Source organism: Somniosus microcephalus, chromosome 30 (genome assembly GCF_052327205.1).
Source record: "Somniosus microcephalus isolate GS21.2 chromosome 30, FLI_Smic_1.0, whole genome shotgun sequence".
NCBI classification, from domain to species: Eukaryota; Metazoa; Chordata; class Chondrichthyes; order Squaliformes; family Somniosidae; genus Somniosus; species Somniosus microcephalus.
In genome coordinates this window covers 30913625-30937147 of record NC_141016.1, presented here as the reverse complement: position 1 = coordinate 30937147, position 23523 = coordinate 30913625, and the positions used below count along the sequence as shown (strand labels likewise).

The following is a 23523-nucleotide window of genomic DNA, read 5'->3' as shown; positions in this document are numbered from 1 at the left end:
CTGCAGTCAGAGAGTGGTGGAGACAGAGATGCACTTCCTCACAGCTTGTAGAAAATATCAGGGCATAAGGGAGAATTTCTACCCAAAATTCACAAAAACATGCCCGGAATTCAGAAATTTGAATGATGATCAAAAACTCCCATATCTGCTAGGGGAAGAGAGAAATTGTGTAACCTTAGCGGCACACTATGTTACAGCTTGCCATAAACAGAGGGATAACCACGAAATATAAGAAAAGAGTATATACAAATTATATGAATGTATATTTATACACTCAGGGATATATCTGTTTATACACTCTATGGATAGATCTGTATTTTCTGTGTTCAACCATGAATGTTTTTCGATGCTTTGGCAACACAAGATGTACCTTGTCATGCCAATAAAGCGATTTGAATTGAATTGAGTGGGTGTAAGGAGGAAGAGAGTGTAGGGAGGAGAGAGAGAGAGAGACAAAATGTTCTCGAATTTAACACTGGGAATACCAAAGCCATTGTCTTCGGTCCCCGTCACAAATCTGTTCCCTAACCACTGACTCCATCCCTCTCCCTGGTAACTGTCAGACATTGAACCAGACCATTCACAACCTTGGTGTCGTATTTGACACCGAGATGAGCTTCCGACCACACATCCGCTCCATGACCAAGACCACCTAATTCCACCTCCCTAACATCACCCGACTCCGCCCCTGCCTCAGCTCATCTGCTGCTGAAACCCTCCTCCATGCTTTTGTTACCTCCAGACACGACTATTCTAATGCTCTACTGTCCGGCCTCCAATCTTCCATTCGCCACAAACTTGAGCTCCTCCAAAACTCTGCAGCCCGTGTCCAAACTCGCACCAAGTCCCTCCCTAACCCTCTCCGCCTCTCTCTCCTCCTTTAAGACACTCTTTACAACCTACCTCCTGTCCTAATGTCTCATTATGTGGCTCATTGTCAATTTTAATCTGATAACGTTCCTGTGAAGTGCCTGGAGACGTTTTACTACCTTTAAAGGCTCTATACAAGGCAAGCTGTTGTTGTACCCACTGAGGTTAGCTACAGCAGTACAGACCAGGGGTTCAGCCGGGACTCTGTCATCGGGAGCTTCTAACATTGTTACTGAAAGACTCCCAGATTTAAAATGAGAACATGTTGGACCTTCCTTGCATGCTTCTCGAAACATTAGTGTAGAATAATAAGTGTTACAAACTGGGTAGTTACCCAAAGCCACTCTGAGTCTAGGCCTGCTCATTGAAAGGATGTCCCAGCTATGGTGCAATAACCTGGTGAAAGAGAGATTACTTGCAGTAAATGGAACTGATAGTTGCGCAAACAGGCACAATACGGCGCAGTATAATCAGCTCACAAAGCGGTTAATGACCAGAAACCTAACACACTGACACCAGGGGTTTGCAATTTCTTTGCGTGCAATGCTCCATCCTTGTATGTAGCAGAGTACTAAAATGATGCAATGTAGTAGAGGTAAAGTAATTAACTAGAAAACAGACAGCAGCTAGACTTGAAGATGGTCTGCATAATTGCACTAACTTCCCACTCGCGCAGGACTTAATTAAATGTCTCATGGTTGTGGGTGATCAGCAACACCCCTCCTGCACCCCACAGCCATTATGAAGCAGAGGCCATCAGACTAAGACGTTAATTTTTTACTTTTGGTGATACTCTGATCTGAGTGGTCTAAATAGGAGCAGTGTCTGGGACATTTAGAAGAGACTTTTCAGTCTGCGAGTTATGATTAATTGGTGCGCTCATGTCTGGGGGGTAACTGGTGACGTAGAAACACAGAAAGCTAGCGTGCAGGTACAGCAAGCAATAAGGAAGGGAAATGGCATGTTGGCCTTTATTGCAAGGGAATTGGAGTATAAGAGTAAGGAAGTCTTGCTACAATTGTACAGGGCCTTGGTGAGACCACACCTGGAGTACTGGGCACAGTTTTGGTCTCCTTATCTAAGGAAGGATTTACTTGCCTTGGAGTCAGTGCATTGAAGGTTCACTAGATTGGTTCCTGGGATGAGAGGGCTGTCCTATGAGGAGAGATTGAGTAGATTGGGCCGATACTCTCTGGAGTTTAGAAGAATGAGAGGTGATCTCATTGAAACATACAAGATTCTGAAGGGGATTGACAGGGTAGATGCTGAGAGGTTGTTTTCCCCGGTTGGAGTGTCTAGAACTAGGGGGCATAGTCTCAGGATAAGGGGTCGGCCATTTAAGACTGAGATGAGGAGGAATTTCTTCACTCAGAGGGTTGTGAATCTTTGGAATTCTTTGCCCCAGAGGGCTGTGAATGCTGAGTCATTGAGTATATTCAAGGCTGAGATCGATAGATTTTTGGACTCTAGGGGAAATCGAGGGATATGGGGATCGGGCGGGAAAGTGGAGTTGAGGTCGATGATCAGCCATGATCTTATTGAATGGCGGAGCGGACTCGAGGGGCCGTATGGCCGACTCCTGCTCTTATTTCTTATGTTGGGATCACAGAATCAGAGCATAAAAAATGGCCATTTGACCCATCAGGTCTGTGCCAGCTCTTCAAAAGATGAGCCACACAGATACAAAGTAACAGGATTGATTACAGGTTGGTGTCAAATTAACTACTCGCACTGACCGCACTAGGGGTCCGTAACAGCCCCAAACTGAGAGAGGGCGCAGGTTATTAGCCAAACTTCCCATTGCTGATCATTGGCCAATAATCCTGCTGGAAAGTGCCCACATTTGGCGGTCAGGTGAGGTCATGTCTGGGCTGGGCTGTGATAACACACAGGATTAAATACGTTACCTAACACTTGGCTTGTCTAGCTCACCTGGTCAAGACAACCAGTACTCAGGGAACAGTACGATAGCAAAATACTGCGGATGCTGGAAATCCGAGATAACAACAGAAAATGCTGGAAAAACTCAGCAGGCCAGGCAACATCCGTGGAGAGAGAAACAATCAACGTTTCGGGTCAAAACTGAAAAAGCACAGGAAATGAAACAAATTAAAAGGCCAGTTTGGAGGCTGGGAGAGAACAAAAGAGAAGTGAAGAGACATTAAGAGGTATTCAAAACGAGACGAGATGGTGATAGGACCAGTGGAGACAAAAGACGGCTCTAGATTAGGTGTGAAATGCGCTGGCAGAATGGGAGACAGCGGCCATGTGGGAGAGAGAAAAAAGGGAAGGGGGGGGGGGCCAAAACAAAGGTGTGGATAAAATATAAGTAAAAATGTAATAGGGGCCGAGGTTATGATCTGAAGTTGTTGAGTCCGGAAGGCTGTAAAGTGTCTAATCGGAAGATGAGGTGCTGTTCCTCGGGAACAGTACTCCAAGGAGTCAGCATCTTGAGAGAAAACCAATTAGAATAAACACCAAGTCAACAAGCCTGCTCAGCAAACAAAGGGAACAGGTTTGGCCAAATTAACCTCCAGACTATTGCTTTGAATAATAACTGCTATTTGAGCACTCTATGCCAGAGCAAGGTTACTAGGAGGCAATGATCCCCAGTGCCAAGTGGTTAGATATCGCTACACATACAGCTTTGCCCCTCAAGCCTAACAGCGCATTCCACGTTTTAAAAATATCACCACTTAATATGTAGGTCACAAAGCCAGACTGGGGAGGAGGGGGTGGTTTAGATTACAATACGCAGCCAAAAGAGGGAGTCATCTTCTCTCTTTAGCAGCTGCTAACTCACCCGTGTATTCCTAGCATCTTTTTTTAAATTTAAATTAATACTTGGTTTTCTTTATACCAAATGGAGCGGCCCAGTTAGAACTGCCTGCTCTGCGATGGATGGGCTACAATGGATCATCCACAGACAATCGCCAATCTCATTAATGGCTGCTGGAACCTGCTGGACCCCAGGTGAGGAAGGGAGAAGTTGGGAATCATGAACCCGGAGCTCCTGTGCGCGTATAGGGCAGAATAATTCCCAAACCCAGGCCATTCACTCGCTCTAGGAAAGAAACATATCCAAACCAGACCCTCCATTACAGACAGACACATCCAGACCAGACCCTCCATCACAGACAGACAGACATGTCCAGACCCTCCATCACAGACAGACAGACATGTCCAGACCCTCCATCACAGACAGACAGACATGTCCAGACCCTCCATCACAGACAGACAGACATGTCCAGACCCTCCATCACAGACAGACAGACATGTCCAGACCCTCCATCACAGACAGACATGTCCAGACCCTCCATCACAGACAGACAGACATGTCCAGACCCTCCATCACAGACAGACAGACAGACATGTCCAGACCCTCCATCACAGACAGACAGACATGTCCAGACCCTCCATCACAGACAGACAGACATGTCCAGACCCTCCATCACAGACAGACAGACATGTCCAGACCCTCCATCACAGACAGACAGACATGTCCAGACCCTCCATCACAGACAGACAGACATGTCCAGACCCTCCATCACAGACACAGACATGTCCAGACCCTCCATCACAGACAGACATGTCCAGACCCTCCATCACAGACAGACATGTCCAGACCCTCCATCACAGACAGACAGACATGTCCAGACCCTCCATCACAGACAGACAGACATGTCCAGACCCTCCATCACAGACAGACAGACATGTCCAGACCCTCCATCACAGACAGACAGACATGTCCAGACCCTCCATCACAGACAGACAGACATGTCCAGACCCTCCATCACAGACAGACAGACATGTCCAGACCCTCCATCACAGACAGACAGACATGTCCAGACCCTCCATCACAGACAGACAGACAGACATGTCCAGACCCTCCATCACAGACAGACATGTCCAGACCCTCCATCACAGACAGACATGTCCAGACCCTCCATCACAGACAGACATGTCCAGACCCTCCATCACAGACAGACATGTCCAGACCCTCCATCACAGACAGACAGACATGTCCAGACCCTCCATCACAGACAGACAGACATGTCCAGACCCTCCATCACAGACAGACATGTCCAGACCCTCCATCACAGACAGACATGTCCAGACCCTCCATCACAGACAGACATGTCCAGACCCTCCATCACAGACAGACAGACATGTCCAGACCCTCCATCACAGACAGACAGACATGTCCAGACCCTCCATCACAGACAGACAGACATGTCCAGACCCTCCATCACAGACAGACAGACATGTCCAGACCCTCCATCACAGACAGACAGACATGTCCAGACCCTCCATCACAGACAGACAGACATGTCCAGACCCTCCATCACAGACAGACAGACATGTCCAGACCCTCCATCACAGACAGACAGACATGTCCAGACCCTCCATCACAGACAGACAGACATGTCCAGACCCTCCATCACAGACAGACATGTCCAGACCCTCCATCACAGACAGACAGACATGTCCAGACCCTCCATCACAGACAGACAGACATGTCCAGACCCTCCATCACAGACAGACAGACATGTCCAGACCCTCCATCACAGACAGACAGACATGTCCAGACCCTCCATCACAGACAGACAGACATGTCCAGACCCTCCATCACAGACAGACAGACATGTCCAGACCCTCCATCACAGACAGACAGACATGTCCAGACCCTCCATCACAGACAGACATGTCCAGACCCTCCATTACACACACACTGCCACCGGAATGGTTCAAGTTGCGAAGCAGCAGGTTGCCTGAAGCCGGCCCTCTAAAGCGGACACGGGCGGCGACCGCCGGTTAACCGGAGCCGCCCCGCCGTTCGCCAGACTCGGGTTAACCGGACCGAGACTGAACTCGGGGATTGAAAGGGTCGGAGCCGCGGTCTCTGGGGTTAACTACTCACCCGGTCGGACTGCTGCAGCTGGCGGGCGGTGCACCAGGACCTCAGCCTCCTCAGAGCTGCTCCGCTGCGCAGCGCCTTGGACCCGGGACCCAGGCCCCGCCCCAGGAACCTCGCCCCGCCTCCGGCCCGCCCGCCGCACCAATGGCGAGCGCTGCCTGCCCGCGCCCAGCCAATCAGCGCTGCGTCACTCAGATGCTAGCTGCAGATGTGCCTCAGCTGCCAGTGGAGGTGAGTCCTGCAAGAAAGGCACTTTGACACCAACAGGCATGTTCACGCCCGGGTGGCCCTGGAGATGGAGCTCTTTCGTGACCGGTGGGCGCCGCGGGGACTGGAGTGCGTAATCGATTTAAGAGGCCAAATTTTAATTTGATTAATCGGGTCATTTAAAGGGTTTATTTGTTTAAGGGTTTATTTTTGGGTTTATAAAAGAGGACACCAACAGGCATGTTCACGCCCGGGTGGCCCTGGAGATGGAGCTCTTTCGTGACCGGTGGGCGCCGCGCGGACTGGAGTGCGTAATCGATTTAAGAGGCCAAATTTTAATTTGATTAATCGGGTTATTTAAAGGGTTTATTTGTTTAAGGGTTTATTTTTGGGTTTATAAAAAAAAAAGAGGACACCAACAGGCATGTTCACGCCCGGGTGGCCCTGGAGATGGAGCACTTCCATGACCGGTGGGCGCCGCGGGGACTGGAGTGCATAATTGGATTGGACAACCAAATTTGAATTTGATTTGCTAAGGTTTATTTAAAGTTTTAGAGGTTTAGTTACAGTTTATTTGTTTAATTTACTTGGTCCATTTAAAAGAGGGACACCAACAGATGTCTCGGCTGTGAATGCACCGTCCTGAGCTGTGCCACACTCGCCAGAAGGTTGTGGCTTCATTGTCCCACTCCACAGACCTGAGCACATAAATCCAGGCTGACCCTCCCAGTGCAGTGGAGGATGTTAACTGGTAGAATAGATAAGGGAGAACCAGTGGATGTGGTGTATTTGGACTTTCAGAAGGCTTTCCATAAGGTCCCGCATAAGAGATTAGCGTGTAAAGTTAAAGCACATGGGATTGGGGGCAAGGTATTGACTTGGATAGAGAACTGGTTGGCAGACAGAAAGCAAAGAGTTGGAATAAACGGGTCTTTTTCCCGAGTGGCAGGCAGTGACTAGTGGGGTACCGCAGGGATCGGTCCTAGGACCCCAGCTATTCACAATATATATTAATGATCTAGACGAGGGAACTAGATGTAAAATCTCCAAGTTTGCAGACAACAAAAGCTGGGTGGGCGTGTGTGCTGTGAGGAGGATGCAGAGAAACTCCAGTATGATTTGGACAGGTTGGGTGATTGGGCAGATGCATGGCAGATGCAGTATAATGTGGATAAATGCGAGGTTATCCACTTTGGTGGCAAAAACAGGAAGGCACATTATCTGAACGGCAATAGATTGGGAGAAGGGGAAGTGCAACGAGACCTGGGTGTCCTTGTGCACCAATCGCTGAAGGTAAGCATGCAGGTGCAGCAGGCGGTTAAGAAGGCAAATGGTATGTTGGCCATCGTAGCGAGAGGGTTTGAGTACAGGAACAAGGATGTCTTGCTGCAGTTGTACAGGGCCTTGGTGAGACCACATCTTGAGTATTGTGTGCAGTTTTGGTCGCCTTATCTGAGGAAGGATGTTCTTGCCATGGAGGGAGTGCAGCGAAGATTCACCAGACTGATACCTGGGATGGCAGGAATGACGTATGAGGAGAGATTGGGTCGATTGGCCTTACACTCGCTGGAGTTTAGAAGAATGAGAGGGGATCTCATTGAAATTTATAAAATTCTAACAGGACTAGACAGACTAGATGCAGGAAGGATGTTCCCGATGGCGGGGGAGTCCAGAGCCAGGGGTCACAGTCTAAAGATAAGGGGTAAGCCATTTAGGACAGAGATGAGGAGGAATTTCTTCACCCAGAGAGTGGTGAACCTGTGGAATTCTCTACCACAGAAGGCAGTTGAGGCCAATTCATTAAATATATTCAAGAAGGAGTTGGATATATTTCTTAAGGCTAAAGGGATCAAGGGATATGGGGAGAAAGCAGGGACCGGGTACTGAGTTTGGATGATCAGCCATGATCTCATTGAATGGCGGAGCAGGCTTGAGGGGCCGAATGGCCTACTCCTGCTCCTGATCCTATTTGTGATGGGGAACATGGACACTGAAGACACGGGATTTATTGACACGGGATTTATTTCCACGGAGAGGGGGTTATACCCCATCCACTAAATATTAGTCTCTCGCATTGCTGGTGAGTTTTCCAGCATAGTAGAGTGGATTAGGATGCAGTTTTAGGCTTGGAATTATTGGATGGGTTCTGGTAAGTTTCACGACTGTGTGTGTGGGGGGGTCACGATCATGGACACCTCGACCGGCGCCCATGCGCATCAAGCACTGAGTGTGTGCACGCGCACTAGTTGGTAGCATTTGCACATGTGTGCGATGAAATTTCCGGGTACAGCATAAGGAAACCTGCTGTCAGGAGAAAAAGCTGGAATTGTGCCGTTGCAGCAACTCCTTAAAGAGACAGATCGCTCGCCCCCCTCTGCCCCCAGCTCAGTATAATGAACGAAAACAAGAGATTGCTGAAAGGATACAGCAGCCTTGCCAGCGATGGTGAGAGGCCACGACTAAAACAACAGGGTCTCTCGTTTCAAGAGCGAGCATCCACTGTGACTGAATGCTTCGAGGCTATGCCCTCCATATCTGTCTCTTGCTTTTCCTTTTGCATTTGAGGCTGACAAAGCACCGGCAAATCTGACAGCCAGATGGGCCGGAAACAGAACATTTTTTAATGGAAAAGAGGATAAGAGGAGAGAAATATAAACACGCGCCATCTGGTCCTGATTGCTGCTTTGAGCCATGCTTCTGTTTTTGGCAAGGTGGCGCATCAGGGATTTGGGCTGAAATGTCAGGCCCAGGATCTGCCCAGGGTGGGCATTTTTTGGCAAAGGTTTCCTTGAGATTGTGAACCTCAACCAAAGGTTAGTGAAAAGCACTGCCCTACTAAAGAATGTTGGAGTTCTGCTCCTGTCAACTCAAGGTGTTGCAACCATGTACACCCAGTCCAGACTGTGTGATAGCCTCTCTTTCTCAAAGGACAACTTTACTGGATTAAACTGCTTCAAGCCAGTCAGAGAGTTCAGTAAGAGGCTAATGTTTGTGTGACAGGCCTGACCATTAATGTGCTGGTCTTATCTAATCTATGGCTCTGAGCCATGGAGCACAAATTACTCTGTTTTGAGAAAATTCACTTTTGAATTGGTTTCCAAAATGTTTTCCCATATAATCACCTCCCTCTCCTGAGGCCACTGACTCATAGCAAAGGGGCAGTCATCCCATACCTCTCCCAACTGCTACCCATTCCTCACATGTGAACCTAGACCGGGAGTTTCAACAGATTTCCAACCACTGAGCTCATTGAATAGTAAATCAGAGTGGGAACCCTGATTTTTCTCCTCTGTAACTGAGGGATGGTGAAACTAATTGTAGCATTGCTGACGTAACGACACAGGCCAAGAATTGAACCAGTGATCTTCAGAGCTGTACAGCTTCATGCTACACTGGGCATTAACCAACTGAGTCGTCGAGCGAGTTCCAGGCAGATCCTTCTGATAGTGTTCGCTCCAGAATCGTTCGCTGCTGTATATCCCTTGATTCCCCTAGAGTCCAAAAATCTATCGATCTCAGCCTTGAATATACTCAATGACTCAGCATTCACAGCTCTCTGGGACAGAGGATTTCAAAGATTCACAATCCTCTGAGTGAAGAAATTCATCATCTCGGTCTTAAGTGGCCGACCCCTTATCAGGAGACTATGCCCCCTCGTTCTAGACTCTCCAGCCAGGGGAAACAACCTCTCAGCAACTACCCTGTCAATTCCCCTCAGTATCTCATATGTTTCAATGAGATCACCTCTCATTCATCTCGAGAGAGAGTATAGGCCCAATCTACTCAATCTCTCCTCAGAGGAGGTCAATCTAGTGAACCTTTGTTGCACCGCCTCCAAGGCAAGTATATCCTTCCTCAGATAAGGAGACCAAAACTGTGCCCAGTACTCCAGGTGTGGTCTCACCAAGGCCCTGTACAATTGTAGCAACACTTCCTTACTCTGGTGATCCAACCCCTTTGGAATAAAGGCCAACATGCCATTTGTCTTCCTAATTTTGCACATTCTCCCTGTGTTTGCGTGGGTTTCCTCCGGGTGCTCCGGTTTCCTCCCACAGTCCAAAGATGTGCGGGTTAGGTTGATTGGCCATGATAAAAATTGGCCCTTAGTGTTAGGGGGATTAAATACGTGGGGTTACGGGGTTATGGGGATAGGGCTTGGGTGGGATGGCTGTCGGTGTAGGGACCAGGTGCTAGGGTTTGGATGATCAGCCATGATCTCGTTGAATGGCGGAGCAGGCTCGAAGGGCCGAATGGCCTACTCCTGCTCCTATCTTCTATGTTTCTATGTTAATTGCTTGCTGTACCTGCGTGCTAACTCTGTGTTTCTTGTACGAAGACACCTAAATCTCTCTCAACACCAACATTTAATAGTTTCTCACCATTTAAAAAAGATTCTGTTTTTCTATTCTTCCTACCAAATTGAATAACCTCATATTTCCCCACATTATACTCCATCTGCCACCTTATTGCCCACTCACTTAACCTGGCTATATCCCTTTGCAGTTTAGTTTAGTTCTGGACTCTCCAGCCAGGGGGAAACAACCTCTCGGCATCTAACCTGTCAATCCCCCTCAGAATCTTATATGTTTGAATGAGATCACCTCTCATTCTTCCCAATCTATTCAATCTCTCCTCATAGGACAACCATCTCAACCAATCTCTCAACCAAACCTACTCAGCCTCATTTTGTGACTGCACACACATTCCCAATGAAGTACACCAAATCAGTTACTAAATCCTGCAGAATTGTCCCAGTTTACCTGTGCAGTTTCTGAATTTTATCTTTTTCTTTATTTAATGCAACTCCCCACAAAGGCTCCCGTTAATTTACACAGCGAGCAGCCAAACTATGTAGACCAGGAAGGGCCCACGTTCAGTCCCTGGGCTTTGCTGAATTAGCTGCTGGCAGCAATGCTGCGACTGGCCTCAGTCTGCCTGGGCTTGGAAGCAGGTAAAGACTCCATCTCAGCTGTGGTATCACTGTGTGAAATACTGTGACGTGTCTGAATAAGGTAAGCTGCTATATAAATCTTAGGTATTACTGTATTAACTAAAGGATTTGATTCTGCTTCCCCAACCAATCTTGGTTGGACTGATGGAGAGGAGAGCAGAGGAGTAATTACATAGTGGCATTGGACGCTGGGCAGCTGCCACTATGTTGATATGAACAGATCACAGTCACCACAGTTTTGAAAGCAGAAAGGGTGTAGAATTGGAGGGTGGGGGGGAGGAGATCAGAGATGAAGTTCTGATTGTTGCTCTACTGCTACTGAAGATTCACTGAAAACTTTCAGAATTAATGCTGGCACACAGAAGGAAGGAGAAAAATGGACTTCAGTTTTTAAAAATGACCTTTGGTGTCGGGTTTGCATTTTAGAAATTTCCAGGCAACCCACTCAAAAATTGGACAGTTCCCAAAAACCTACACACCAGCCATATTAGTAGCTATGACAAATTAAATAAATGCATTTGTTGCAATCGTTTCCTTCCAAGTACAGAATATTACTGACACGGATGACAGAATTGGCCTCAGAGCCACTTGCTTATCTCCGAGCTCATCTTGTCCATGACACCCACTTCCTGCCTCTCAACCCTATTTCCACTTAACTGCTAACCACCCAACTTCCCTTCCTGGCCCCCATGCTAGCTGGCATTGTAATCGGTTCCCTCTCCTCAGGTACTGTCCCCCTACCCTTCAAATCGGCCATCATCACCACCCCACCTCAAGAAACCCTTCCATGACCCCTCTGTCCTTGCAAACTATTGCCCCATCTCCAACCTCCCTTTCCTCTCCAAAGTCCTTGAATGTGTTGTTGCCTCCCAAATCCGTGCCCATCTTTCCCGCAATTCCATGTTTGAATCCCTCCAATCAGGTTTCCGCCCCTGCCACAGTACCGAAACGGCCCTAATCAAAGTCACAAATGACATCCTATGTGACTGTGACTGTGGTAAACTATCCCTCCTTGTCCATCTCAACCTGTCTGCAGCCTCTAACATGGTTGACCACACCATCCTCCTCCCGCCTCTCCACCAGTGTCCAGCTGGGTGGGACTCCCCTCGCCTGGTTCCACTCTTAACTAACCAGTCCCAGCCAGAGAATTTCCTCCAATAGCTTCTCTTCCCACCCCCGCACCATTACCTCTGGAGTTCGCCAATGATCTATCCTTGGCCTCCTCCTATTTCTCATCTACATCCTGCCCCTCGGCGACATCATCTGAAAACACAGCATCAGGTTCCAAATGTAGGCTGATGACACCCAGTTCTACCTCACCACCACCTCTCTCAACCCTCCGCTCCCTCTGTCAGACTGCTTGTCCGACATCCAGTTATGGATGAGCCGCAATTTCCTCCAATTAAACATTGGGAAGACCGAAGCCAATGTCTTTGGCCCCGGACACAAACTCCATAACCGCACCACCAACTCCATCCCTCTCTCTGGCTGAAACTGACTGTTTACAACCTCGGCATCCAATCTGACCCTGAGCTGAGCTTCCGACTCCATAGCCTATCCATCACCAAGACCGCCTACTTCCACCTCCGTAACATCGCCCGTCTCCGCCCCTACCGCAGACCATCTGCTACTGAAACCCTCTTCCATGCCTTTGTTACCTCCAGACTTGACTATTCCAACACTCTACCATCTTCCACCCTCCATAAACCTAAGCTCATCCAAAACTCAGTTGCCTGTGTCCTAACTCGCATCAAGCCCCGTTCACCCATCACCCCTATGCTCGCTGACCTACATTGGCTCCCGCTCAGGCAACGCCTCAACCTTTAAAATTCACATCCTTGTGTTCAAATCCCTCCATGTCCTCGTCCCTCCCTATCTCTGTAACCTCCTCCAACCCTCCAAGAATTCTGCGTTTCTCCAACTTGACCTGTTGCGCATCCCTCACTCTCTTACCCCCCACCATCGGCGATCGTGCCTTCAGCTGTCTAGGCCCCACATTATGGAATTCTGTCCTTAAACCTCTCTGCATCTCGCACCTCCTTTAAGACCCTCCTTAAAAAAACTGCTTCTTTGACTAAGCTTTTAGTCACCCGTCCTACTAGCTCCTTCTTTGGCTCAATTTTTGTCCCATTACTCTCCTGTGAAGTGCCTCGGGATGATTTTCCTACATTAAAGACACTATATAAATGCAAATTGTTGTTGTTGGGTAGGAACAGCAAAAAACTGAGGCAGGATTCCCATTTCTGTTCACGATTGAATGACTCTGCCTGGGTGCAATACAGTACTTTGAGTGAGGACGCGATTGGGGTTCAGCTATTTGGAGGCTCGCACTTAAGAATGCCCACCGGTGAGGCACCCTAGGCTACCGGCATTCATAGAAGCACCATGCCCAAGAAGGGTCAGCAACTTCAGAAAAGCAAGAGGGAAAACATTAGAAAAATGAATACAAAGCCATTATTAGCTCAACAGTGAATGAAGGACGTGGCCAATAATCTCAGTCAAATATATCTCTGCAGCTGCCGTGTCCGTACGTCTGCTTCAGTCATTGTTGAACAGACACACGCTAAACACAAAACAGAGCACAAAGAAATAAGAACAGAAAGCGCTGGAAAAACTCAGCTGGCCAGGGCAGCATCCGTGGAGAGAGAAACAGAGTCAACGCTTCAGGTCTGCGACCCTTCGTCAGAACTGGAACGAAGCAGGAAATGGAGCAGATTTAAAAGCAAGTTTAGGGGCTGGGAAATGGGGGAGGGGATGAAAGAAGAGAAGGGAAGGTCTGAGATAGGATGGAAGGCGGGAGAAGTAAAGAGCACAAAGAGTTCACCCCCTCCCCCCAGTGTCAGTTGGGGTAAGAACTGGATTGAACTGGTCAAAATCCAGCCCAAGTCAGAGCTGTTGGCTCCACCCACCTGCCAATCAAACAAGATGTTCTGCATGTACCCTGAAGATACAAGCCTACAGATTACTGTCAGTGATAAGCGCGTTGAATGCTTGACAACATTCTTCTGCCTGCCAGTTTAACCATTTATTTCAATGTTTCACCACCTCTGCTGGCCAGTGACATGCCGTATGAAAGTGTTAAGCAGCTTGTACGCTACCAGTGGGGGGGGCCAATGCTGCCGCTTCACCACAATGAAACACCAGAAAATTGAGTCAACGGCACAAAATGCGCCTCTCCCCCCCCCTCAACTAAACTATGGAGTGTAAACGGGTTACGGAATATAAACGAGTTGCTCACGCATCATCACGGACCCATGAAAATGTCATGGGGTTAAGGACCTGGTTGAAGAGAGGGATGTGTGGGGCGCCCCTCTGCAGAGTCCAGCAAAGCAATGGAGGCTGCCCCCAAACAAAGAGAATGGGGCACAAAGGCCACGTTCCCCCAAAAAAGCACCTAAAAAATATTCAGGCACAGGCCTTGGCTGTTTAAACAGAAAAATATATTTAGAATTTCAGCACTGACAGAAATCCCACAGATGCTTAATCAAATCTTTGTCACAGCAGGGATATGGGTCCAACAGCATTATTTCTGTTAGTCTGCCCACCTAGGAGGTAAAAGAGTTGAATTCTCCTTCCGCAGGTCGATATAACACGCCTCTTTACCCCACCTCTCTACAGAGGCATGAACAGACTAATATCGAAGGCTAGGTGGAATACAGCAGCATCCTCTCTAAGTACCACAATGCCATTGACCCTAAGTTCAATCCATATGTGTGTTGTGTTAACTGATCCCATCTGAGGCAGTGGCCTAATGGTACAGTTGGCTCCAGCATCCCTGGGCTAGGAAAGGGAAAATACACCAGGGTTCCCACCCACTCCTGCTCACTATCCAGTGATCCCTACTGGGACTGAGCATGAGTTTAGACATCAGGACTGCACTCAGCTGTGATGGCCCATTGGGTGAATAGTCTGCGGACTGCTCCTGGACACCATAGAGTGTCTCCTGCTGGAAAGTGCCTGGGGGGGATGTAGGCGGAGGACTAGATTGATCTTAGCCACGATACTCTGTCTTGTCAAATAGCCTTCTGACATTCACTGCCTGGGCTCACACATGCAGATTGGTCACTAAGTATGGGATAGTAACCAACAATGGAAAACCACACACCCAGCGTGAGTTGATGCCCTCAGAAGAGGAACGTAGAAATTTGGAGAGAATGAACAGAGAGAAAATTAAAGGAAAACTGGCTCATCGACAGTGATTACTACCCAAGGTTACATAACACTTCCCGTTCTAGCCGCAATACCAGTGACGCAGTTTCAGCACTCTTACTGTTTCAACACAGATTACAAACTTTGCAGGAATACACTTCTGTTTTTCTTCAATTTTCTCCTCTGCTCCTAAAGGCGCTGATTCATGCAGGAATACTGTTACACAAGCACCAACAATCCTCTAGTACCTCAGCACAAAAGTACCTACCAAAAAAACTCGATCAAGTTGGTTAAACACGATTTGCCTTCAACAAATCCGTGCTAACTTTCCTTAATTAATCCACCCCTATCCAAGTGACTGTTGATTTTGTCCCTGATTACTGTTTCTAAAAGCTTCCCCACTACTGAGGTTAGACTGACTGGCCTGTAGTTGCTGGGTTTATCTTTACGGCCTTTTATGAATGGTGGTGTGACATTTGCAATTCTCCAGTCCTCTGGTGCCACCCCGTATCTATGGAGGATTGGAATATTAAGGCCAGTACCTCCGCGATTTCCGCTCTCAATTCCCTCAGCATCCTAGGATGCATCTTTTTAAAAAAAAAAAAATTTATTCATTGATTGGATGTGGGCGTCGCTGGCTAGGCCAGCATTTAGTGCCCATCCCTAATTGCCCTTGAGAAGATGGTGGTAAGCCGCCTTCTTGAACCGCTGCAGTCCATATGGTGTAGGTACACCCACAATGCTGTTAGGAAGGGAGTTCCAGGATTTTGGCCCAGCGACAGTGAAGGAACGGCGATACAGGTCCAAGTCAGGATGGTGTGTGGCTTGGAGGGGAACTTGTAGGTGGTGATGTTCCCATGCGTCTGCTGTCCTTGTCCTTCTAAGTGGTAGAGGTCGCCGGTTTGGAAGGTGCTGTTGAAGGAGCTTTGGCGAGTTGCTGCAGTGCATCTTGTAGATGGTACACACTGCAGCCACAGTGCGCCGGTGGTGGAGGGAGTGAATGTTGAAGGTGGTGGATGGAGTGCCAATCAAGCGGGCTGCTTCATCCACTCCCGGTGATTTATCTACTTTTAAGTGCAGCCAGCCTTTCCAATTACTCTTCTTTATCAATTTTTATCCTATCAAGTGTCTCTACTACCTCCTCCTTCACTATGTCTATGGCAGCATCCTCTTCCTTGGTAAAGACATATAATGTGAGGAAATGTGAAGTTATACACTTTCAGTAGGAAAAATAGAAAAGCAAAGTATTTTTTAAATGGTGAGAGATTGGGAAATGTTGGTGTTCAGAGGGACCTGGGTGTCCTTGTACACGAATCACTGAAAGTTAACATGCAGGTACAGCAAGCAATTAGGAAAGCAAATGGTATGTTGGCCTTTATTACAAGAGGATTTGAGTATAAGAGTAAAGACGTCTTACTGCAGTTATATAGGGCCCTGGTGAGACCACACCTGGAGTATTGTGTACAGTTTTGGTCTCCTTACCTGAGGAAGGATATACTTGCCATAGAGGGAGTGCAACGAAGGTTCACCAGACTGGTTCCTGGGATGGGGGGATTGAGTAGACTAGGCCTGTATTCTCTAGAGTTTAGAAGAATGAGAGGTGATCTCATTGAAATATAGAAAATTCTTACAGGGCTTGACAGGGTAGATGCAGGGAGGATGTTTCCCCTGGCTGGGAGTCTAGAACACGGGGTCACAGTCTCAGAATAAAGGGGTCGGCCATTTAGGACGGAGATGAGGAGAAATTTCTTCACTCAGAGGGTGGTAAATCTTTGGAATTCTCTACCCCAGAGGGCTGTGGAGGCTCAGTGGTTGAGTATATTCAAGACAGAGATCGATAGATTTTTGGATATTAAGGGAATCAAGGGATACGAGGGTAGTGCAGGAAAGTGGTTGAGGTTGATGATCAGCCATGATCTTATTGAATGGCGGAGCAGGCTCGAGGGGCCAAATGGCCGACTCCTGCTCCTATTTCTTATCTTCTTATGTTCTCAGCCAATTATTCACGTGTGAGTCTTGACAGCGAGTGTCGGCAGGCTATTCACTCTTGAAGACCATCATAGTCAAGCCTGATCCTGTGCTCAGCTGATGTCCATATACACAGGCACTTCTGGCATGGGTCAGTGGATAGCAATCGGAAGCAGCAACAGCTCCCTAACCCAACAACAACAACTTGCATTTATAGAGCGCCTTCACCGTAGTAAAACATCCCAAGGCGCTTCACAAGAGTGTTATCAAACAAAATTTGACACTGAGCCACATAAGGAGATATTAGGGCAGATGACCAAAAAGCTTGGTCAAAGAGGTAGGTTTTAAGGAGCGTCTTAAAGGAGGAAAGAGAGGCGGAGAGGTTATGGGTGGGAATTCCAGAGCTTAGGGCCTTGGCAGCTGAAGGCACGGCCGCCAGTAATGGAGGGGTTAAAATTGGGGTATACGCAAAAGGCTAGAATTAGAAGACACGGAGATCTCGGAGGGTTGTGGGCCTGGAAAATATTACAGAGATAGAGAGGGGCGAGGCCATGGAGGGATTGGAAAACTGTTCCTGGAATCTTCTGGATTCCCAAATCTCTCATTTCTGGGATCTAGTTGGACTGTTCAGTTAGCACTCTCCTCCCCTCACTGCTGCATAGGTCACTAATGCTCTTTATGGAGTTCCAAAGTCCACACCAAGGAGGAAGAAGAGCATATTGGATAGTTCTTTTGCAGCTTTGTTTTCCTTCTCATAGAGTCATAGAGTTATACGGCACAGAAAGAGGCCCTTCGGCCCATCGTGTCCGCGCCGGCCATCAAGCCCTGTCTATTCTAATCCCATTTTCCAGCACTTGGTCCGTAGCCTTGTATGCTACGGCGTTTCAAGTGCTCATCCAAATGCTTCCTGAATGTTGTGAGGGTTCCTGCCTCTACCACCCTTTCAGGCAGTGAGTTCCAGATTCCAACCACCCTCTGGGTGAAAAAGCTTTTCCTCAAATCCCCTCTAAACCTCCTGCCCTTGAAACTATGCCCCCTGGTTATTGACCCCTCTACTAAGGGGAAAAGTTCCCTTCTGGTGCTGTTGCTGTAAAAATCATGAACTACTTTTGATATGGGAGACCTACACCTAGTGCACACAACACAGAAACACCGAGTGATATTCACAACATAGAGGGAGGACATTGAGCCCCGCAGCTCCCCCCACCCCAATCACAACATCCAAACGTTTGTTGAATGATTCACGGGGTTTTGCCTCCAGCAGAACTCAGTTCCCTGTATTAAGTCCAAAGAGTAACAGGCAGGCACACTGGATGAAATAAAGGCAACCATGAGGAATCACTGAACCCTCATACAAGTCCCTCTTGCAAGGTGCCTGCTGTCACGCCACCTTCAGAGCTCCAGACCTCCAGCTGCAGAGAACATTTCCGCAGCACAAGAGATGGCAAAACATCAGCATTTTTAAACAGACAAAAATCATAGCCCAGCACGTTCAAATCAAGGCACAAGTTGTAAGTCTCAGCTAAGTGAGCTCACTTAATGTAACATAACTCTGGTCTGTGTTGTGTTAGAGCATCTCACCCAGGGTAGCTACAACTAACCTCAGCACTCCTGAGCTAGGCGCTCAGCTGAGAGGCAGTGCCTTCAGTGGAGGAACGCGGGGAGTAAAAGAAAATGCAAAGCTGAAGCAAGATGCCTCATTTTCTGTGTTTGAAGACTGAAACTTGGGATATACCAGACCTAAAAGTAGAGCTAGTACGATAGCAAAATACTGCAGATGCTGGAAATCCAAAATAACAGAAAATGCTGGAAAAACTCAGCAGGCCAGGCAACATCCGTAGAGAGAAAAAATAAGAGTCAACGTCCTGTGCTTCTTTAGTCTTGACAAAGGGGTTTTCACCCGAAACGTTGACTTTATTTTTTCTCTCCATGGATGTTGCCTGGCCTGCTTAGTTTTTCCAGCATTTTCTGTTGTTATTTCTAAAAGCAGAGCTGTTTGAAGGCACGGCCTTCAGCTGCCAAAATATTACAGAGATAGTGAGGGGAGATAGTTTGACCTTTTTTGACAGAGAGGGGAGATAGTTTGACCTTTTTTTTTATAGAGAGGGGAGATAGTTTGACTTTTTTTTTTTATAGAGGGGGAGATAGTTTGACCTTTTTTGATAGAGAGGGGAGATAGTTTGACCTTTTTTGACAGAGAGGGGAGATAGTTTGACCTTTTTTGATAGAGAGGGGAGATAGTTTGACCTTTTTTGACAGAGAGGGGAGATAATTTGACTTTTTTTTTATAGAGAGGGGAGATAGTTTGACCTTTTTTGATAGAGAGGGGAGATAGTTTGACCTTTTTTGTTGTTCCCAATGAGTGTTGGTAAATACACAGACCAGGTTCAATCCTCACCCCATGAGTTTGCTGAGGAGCTAGGCTGCTGAAATTGCTCTAGTTGCCCCTGGATTAGGGAGTGGGGAAGTTAGCCAGGGATGTCCAGTGAGGACAGGCAACACACGTGCCCATGATATCACCAATGGAAGAAAACCCTTGTATACACTCACAATGTTGATTGAGTTGTGAAAAATGTCCAGTTTGGCGAGTTACTGGAAGGCAATCACTGCCCATTGAACAGTAACTCACCAAAGGTCGGAATCTTCAGAAGAGAAGGCAGAAAAGTGGGAAACAAAAAACTTTTTCTATTTTATTTCATTCCTTTTGCTTCTTTCCTTTTTTTCCATCTCTTTTGTGGACACACAAAAAGTCTCAATTATCTTTGGGAGATTGTTTCAAGGCAAACAGCAAATACCCCAAATCTCTCAGAATCTCCAAACACAGAAAATGAGGCATCTTGCTTCAGCTTTGCATTTTCTTTTACTCCCCGCGTTCCTCCACTGAAGGCACTGCCTCTCAGCTGAGCGCCTAGCTCAGGAGTGCTGAGGTTAGTTGTAGCTACCCTGGGTGAGATGCTCTAACACAACACAGACCAGAGTTATGTTACATTAAGTGAAGCACCGAGAACCACAGAGGGAACTATTTTAGATTTTGTAACTGCAACCTCATCAGAGAAAGGAGCCTCACCCTCTCCCTGTTGTCTTGAGCGGAAATATCACACCGGATTGTTGCCTCTGATTGTTACCCAGTTATCCCTGCTGCAAAGTGTGCACATTGAGTAAGGGCAGCAGGGTCAGGCTTGGCTTGAACATTCTACTGTCTAATCTCATCCATTCAGCAGAGGGCAGTTAATAACTGTGGAACAGTACCCCTGCCCGAGTCAGACAGAGAGGAAAATGGGGAACAAAATGTATTTACAAAAAGGACTGAGGAAGCCCACAGGCCAAATGACAACTGGGGCTAACAGCTGACAAAGAGCTAAATATGTAGGTGAGCAGATGTTATATCGAGAACAGATAACCTGACACACAGCTATTCCACGAATGCGACAGTGGTTCACTTACTGGGTAAATGCATGATAGGCCAATCACTTTCTGAATTGATTTGATTTATTTAAACCCTTTTAATCAGGAACGCTGCTGGTATTATTGCCAGCTGTTTTGTCGAGTCACACAGAGCAGGATGGGCTCCGGTTTGATCCTCCGTCTGAGCTGTCAGCTGATCTCAGCTGACACAGATATATGGGCGTGACTCCTCCTGTAACGTGTGTGTGTGTTTGGATGTTGAGCTAAGGCAGAATCAGACTCTGTGTCGATGCCTCCCACATTCAAACTGCCAGGCTCATATATTAAGTGTCACTTTCTGGGTGACCTAACAAAGGTCTATAAAATTATGCAAGGATTTGATAAGAGTGGATACAGAGAGAATGTTTCCACTTGTGGGGAAGAGCATAACTAGAGGCCATCAATAGAAGATAGTCACCAAGAAATCCAATAGGGAATTCAGGAGAAACTTCTTTACCCAAAGAGCGGTGAGAATGTGGAACTCGTTACCACAGGGAGTGGTTGAGGCGAATAGTATAGATGCATTTAAGGGGAGGCTGGACAAGCATATGAGGGAGAAGGGAATAGAGGGTTCTGCTGATAGAGTTAGATGAGGAAAGACGGGAGGAGGCGCGAGTGGAGCATAAACACCGGCATGGACTGGTTGGGCCGAATGTCCTGTTTCTGTGCTGTATATCCTACATAATCACATGTAATACCAGGGGCTCCCAAGACCCTACAGAATCATACTCTAGCAGAAATGAGCACCGTCAGGAAAGGGGCAGAGACAACTGGAAAGGAAGGAAAACAATGATCAAGACAGCAATGTTCCCTTTAAGCTGCGTGGCTGCGCAGTGCTCGAGCGCCCACGCAGCCGGAGAGCTGGCTTTTAAATTGAAAAAACCGTGCATGCGTGGACTTTTGAAGGGGCCACAAGGTTATGGTGAACATTGCAAGACCTTTTGAACCAGGCAGCAGGGTCGATTGGTGCCATAATAACGCAGGTTATTCCTGTAATACTGCAAGAATGGCACTGAATACAGGATGTGTGTGGTGTACGTGCGATCATTTCTAAAAAGCATTCGGGGACTTTTTGCTGATTCACAATCTGTGTATAAAGATCACGTAGATATTTTTGCAGAAGTCCTTCCTGGGCTATTGCTGCAGTTTTCGAAACAATGACGTTCAGTTCGTCTTGCTGGGATGTGACAATGCTACTTGAACGTCCTTGACTTGTTAATATCTGATGGTGCTTTGTCAGCCTGCGGGGCACAGGTCATGTATAAGCAGGAGGCGCTCATTCTCGGGTGCACCTGGCCTCAAATTTGGTGACAAATATCAATTTGTGACCTTGTGTGAAGTAATGGAATTCAATATTTGCACCATCTCCATGACACTCTTAGAAATTATACAGCTTCTGGAATGAAGTGGCCTGGGAATATTGTTTCTTGCCCCCCTCCCCATCCCATTTCAAAGCACAGACTCGAGCTGGGATACAAGTGCCCATTTATAATGCACACATGTACACAAGTATACTTGATGGCCCTCAGAGTTAAAGGGGTTGATTTTCAGTGTGCCGTGAGGCGGGCTTTTAGGCGTGCAGGGGGCTAAAATCCCGAATTCGGGGGTCCTGACACCATCCCGCCCAAAACCCGCCTCCATGTAAGTTTCAAAGGAGGCGGGTACCCGCCCCGCACTGGGACCCGCCGACCCGAGGTGGGAAGGGATTAGTGCCAATTAACTGCCTGTTAACAGGTAGTTAACAGGCAGTTTTTAGCCTAATCCCTATTTTGAAGGTTGTCGTGTGGGATTCCCGACGGCTCCAAACCACACCAAGTTAGAGGAGTCGGGCCGTCGGGTTGAAGGACTTGGAGGGGTCGAGATGTCAGTGTTCAGGTGAGTGATGCGTGCATGAGTGCAAAGGTAAGTGTGTTTGGTGTGTCTAAAGTGTGTAAAGAAGTTTAAATTACCTGTACTTACCTTTACAGCCTTCCTTCCTCTAGGCTTCGGGAGTCCATCATTCAGCCGGCACAGAAAGCAGAATGGCTGCGGTCAAAAGTGACAGCCTTCAGCGCCGGCGAGATTTCTAACTGAGTCTGCGTAGAAGGACTCAGGTTAGAAGTAAGACTGTCAGTGTTTGACAGCTTCAAGCAGCTGTGAAACACTGATATTTCATCTGCCAACACATCTTGACAGATGAAATTTTAGTCTGTGATGTCACCTGTTGCCGGGTGGCCCTTAATTGGCCTGCTGAGCCCGCTGGGCGGGCTCAACAAGGTCAATCAAGTGAAAATCGCATGGATTGGCCACATCTCGATGGAGGCGGGACCACAACCCGAAAGTTGTAGTCCCGCCTCCTTCCCGACTTCTGAATGAAAATCCAGCCCAAAGTATCTACTGACAATTAGTGCCTTGCTACACATGTTTAAAATGGCTACTTGTGCAAGCCCAATACAGGCCTCTTGGCACTTTTTCAAATAGGGCCTAACACACGCTACTATAGGAGTTCCCTGGATAATGATTGGGAGCAAGAAAGCGGGTTGATTTTTTTCCCTGTTCCCGCGTCCAGCAAGAGTAAGGGCAACTGTAGCACCGCGACACCAGCTAACTCAGCACAGCCTTCCTGCTCTGTATTGATCGATACCTAAGCCACCATGGTTTGCGACTTAGCGAATTTAACACTGCATCCTCATGAAGAGCAGTTTCAAGGTGGTGGGGAATTAGGTTTGCAAAGTGGCATTTGCAAATCACAGAACATCAAAGCAACTTTTGTAACAATTTTTATTTAACTGAAACATTATATTTTATGTTTACTAAGATGAGGAACGTTAATGCTGGGGACCAGAACACTTCTCGCATGCAATGCTGATATTGAGAAATTCCAGGTCAGGTACACCACCCGCAGTGCGAAGTACCCTCTATTCTGTCCCATCCAGCATTCCCAGATCAGGATGAGAGGGATTCACTGTTCCCCAGTGTGCCACACACCACAGTCATTTCAGTATCAAACACAGCTGTCAACATCACAGTCTCGAGA

General features: G+C 47.5%; 2 protein-coding genes across 7 annotated transcripts in view; both read right to left on the bottom strand.

Moving 5' to 3' along the window:
* Nucleotides 1–23523, bottom strand: part of LOC147098093 (glycerol-3-phosphate acyltransferase 4) — a 179910-nt gene that overhangs the window by 127393 nt on the left and 28994 nt on the right. The gene's annotated exons all lie outside the window — the stretch shown is intronic.
* LOC147098094 (protein phosphatase 1 regulatory subunit 3C-like) overlaps nucleotides 1–23523 on the bottom strand; it is a 57673-nt gene that overhangs the window by 5156 nt on the left and 28994 nt on the right. Inside the window, exons 1-2 of one of the 6 annotated variants that reach the window (XM_085971328.1) lie at nucleotides 5792–5905; nucleotides 1205–1266 (exon numbers count right to left, since the gene is read on the bottom strand). The exons of 2 other annotated variants lie outside the window; for them this stretch is intronic. The gene's annotated coding sequence lies outside the window, so the exon portion shown is untranslated. Of the gene's footprint in view, nucleotides 1–1204; nucleotides 1267–2802; nucleotides 4005–5791; nucleotides 5906–23523 lie in introns of those variants that run through there. 3 more of the 6 variants (XM_085971329.1, XM_085971330.1, XM_085971327.1) reach the window with 3 other exon arrangements.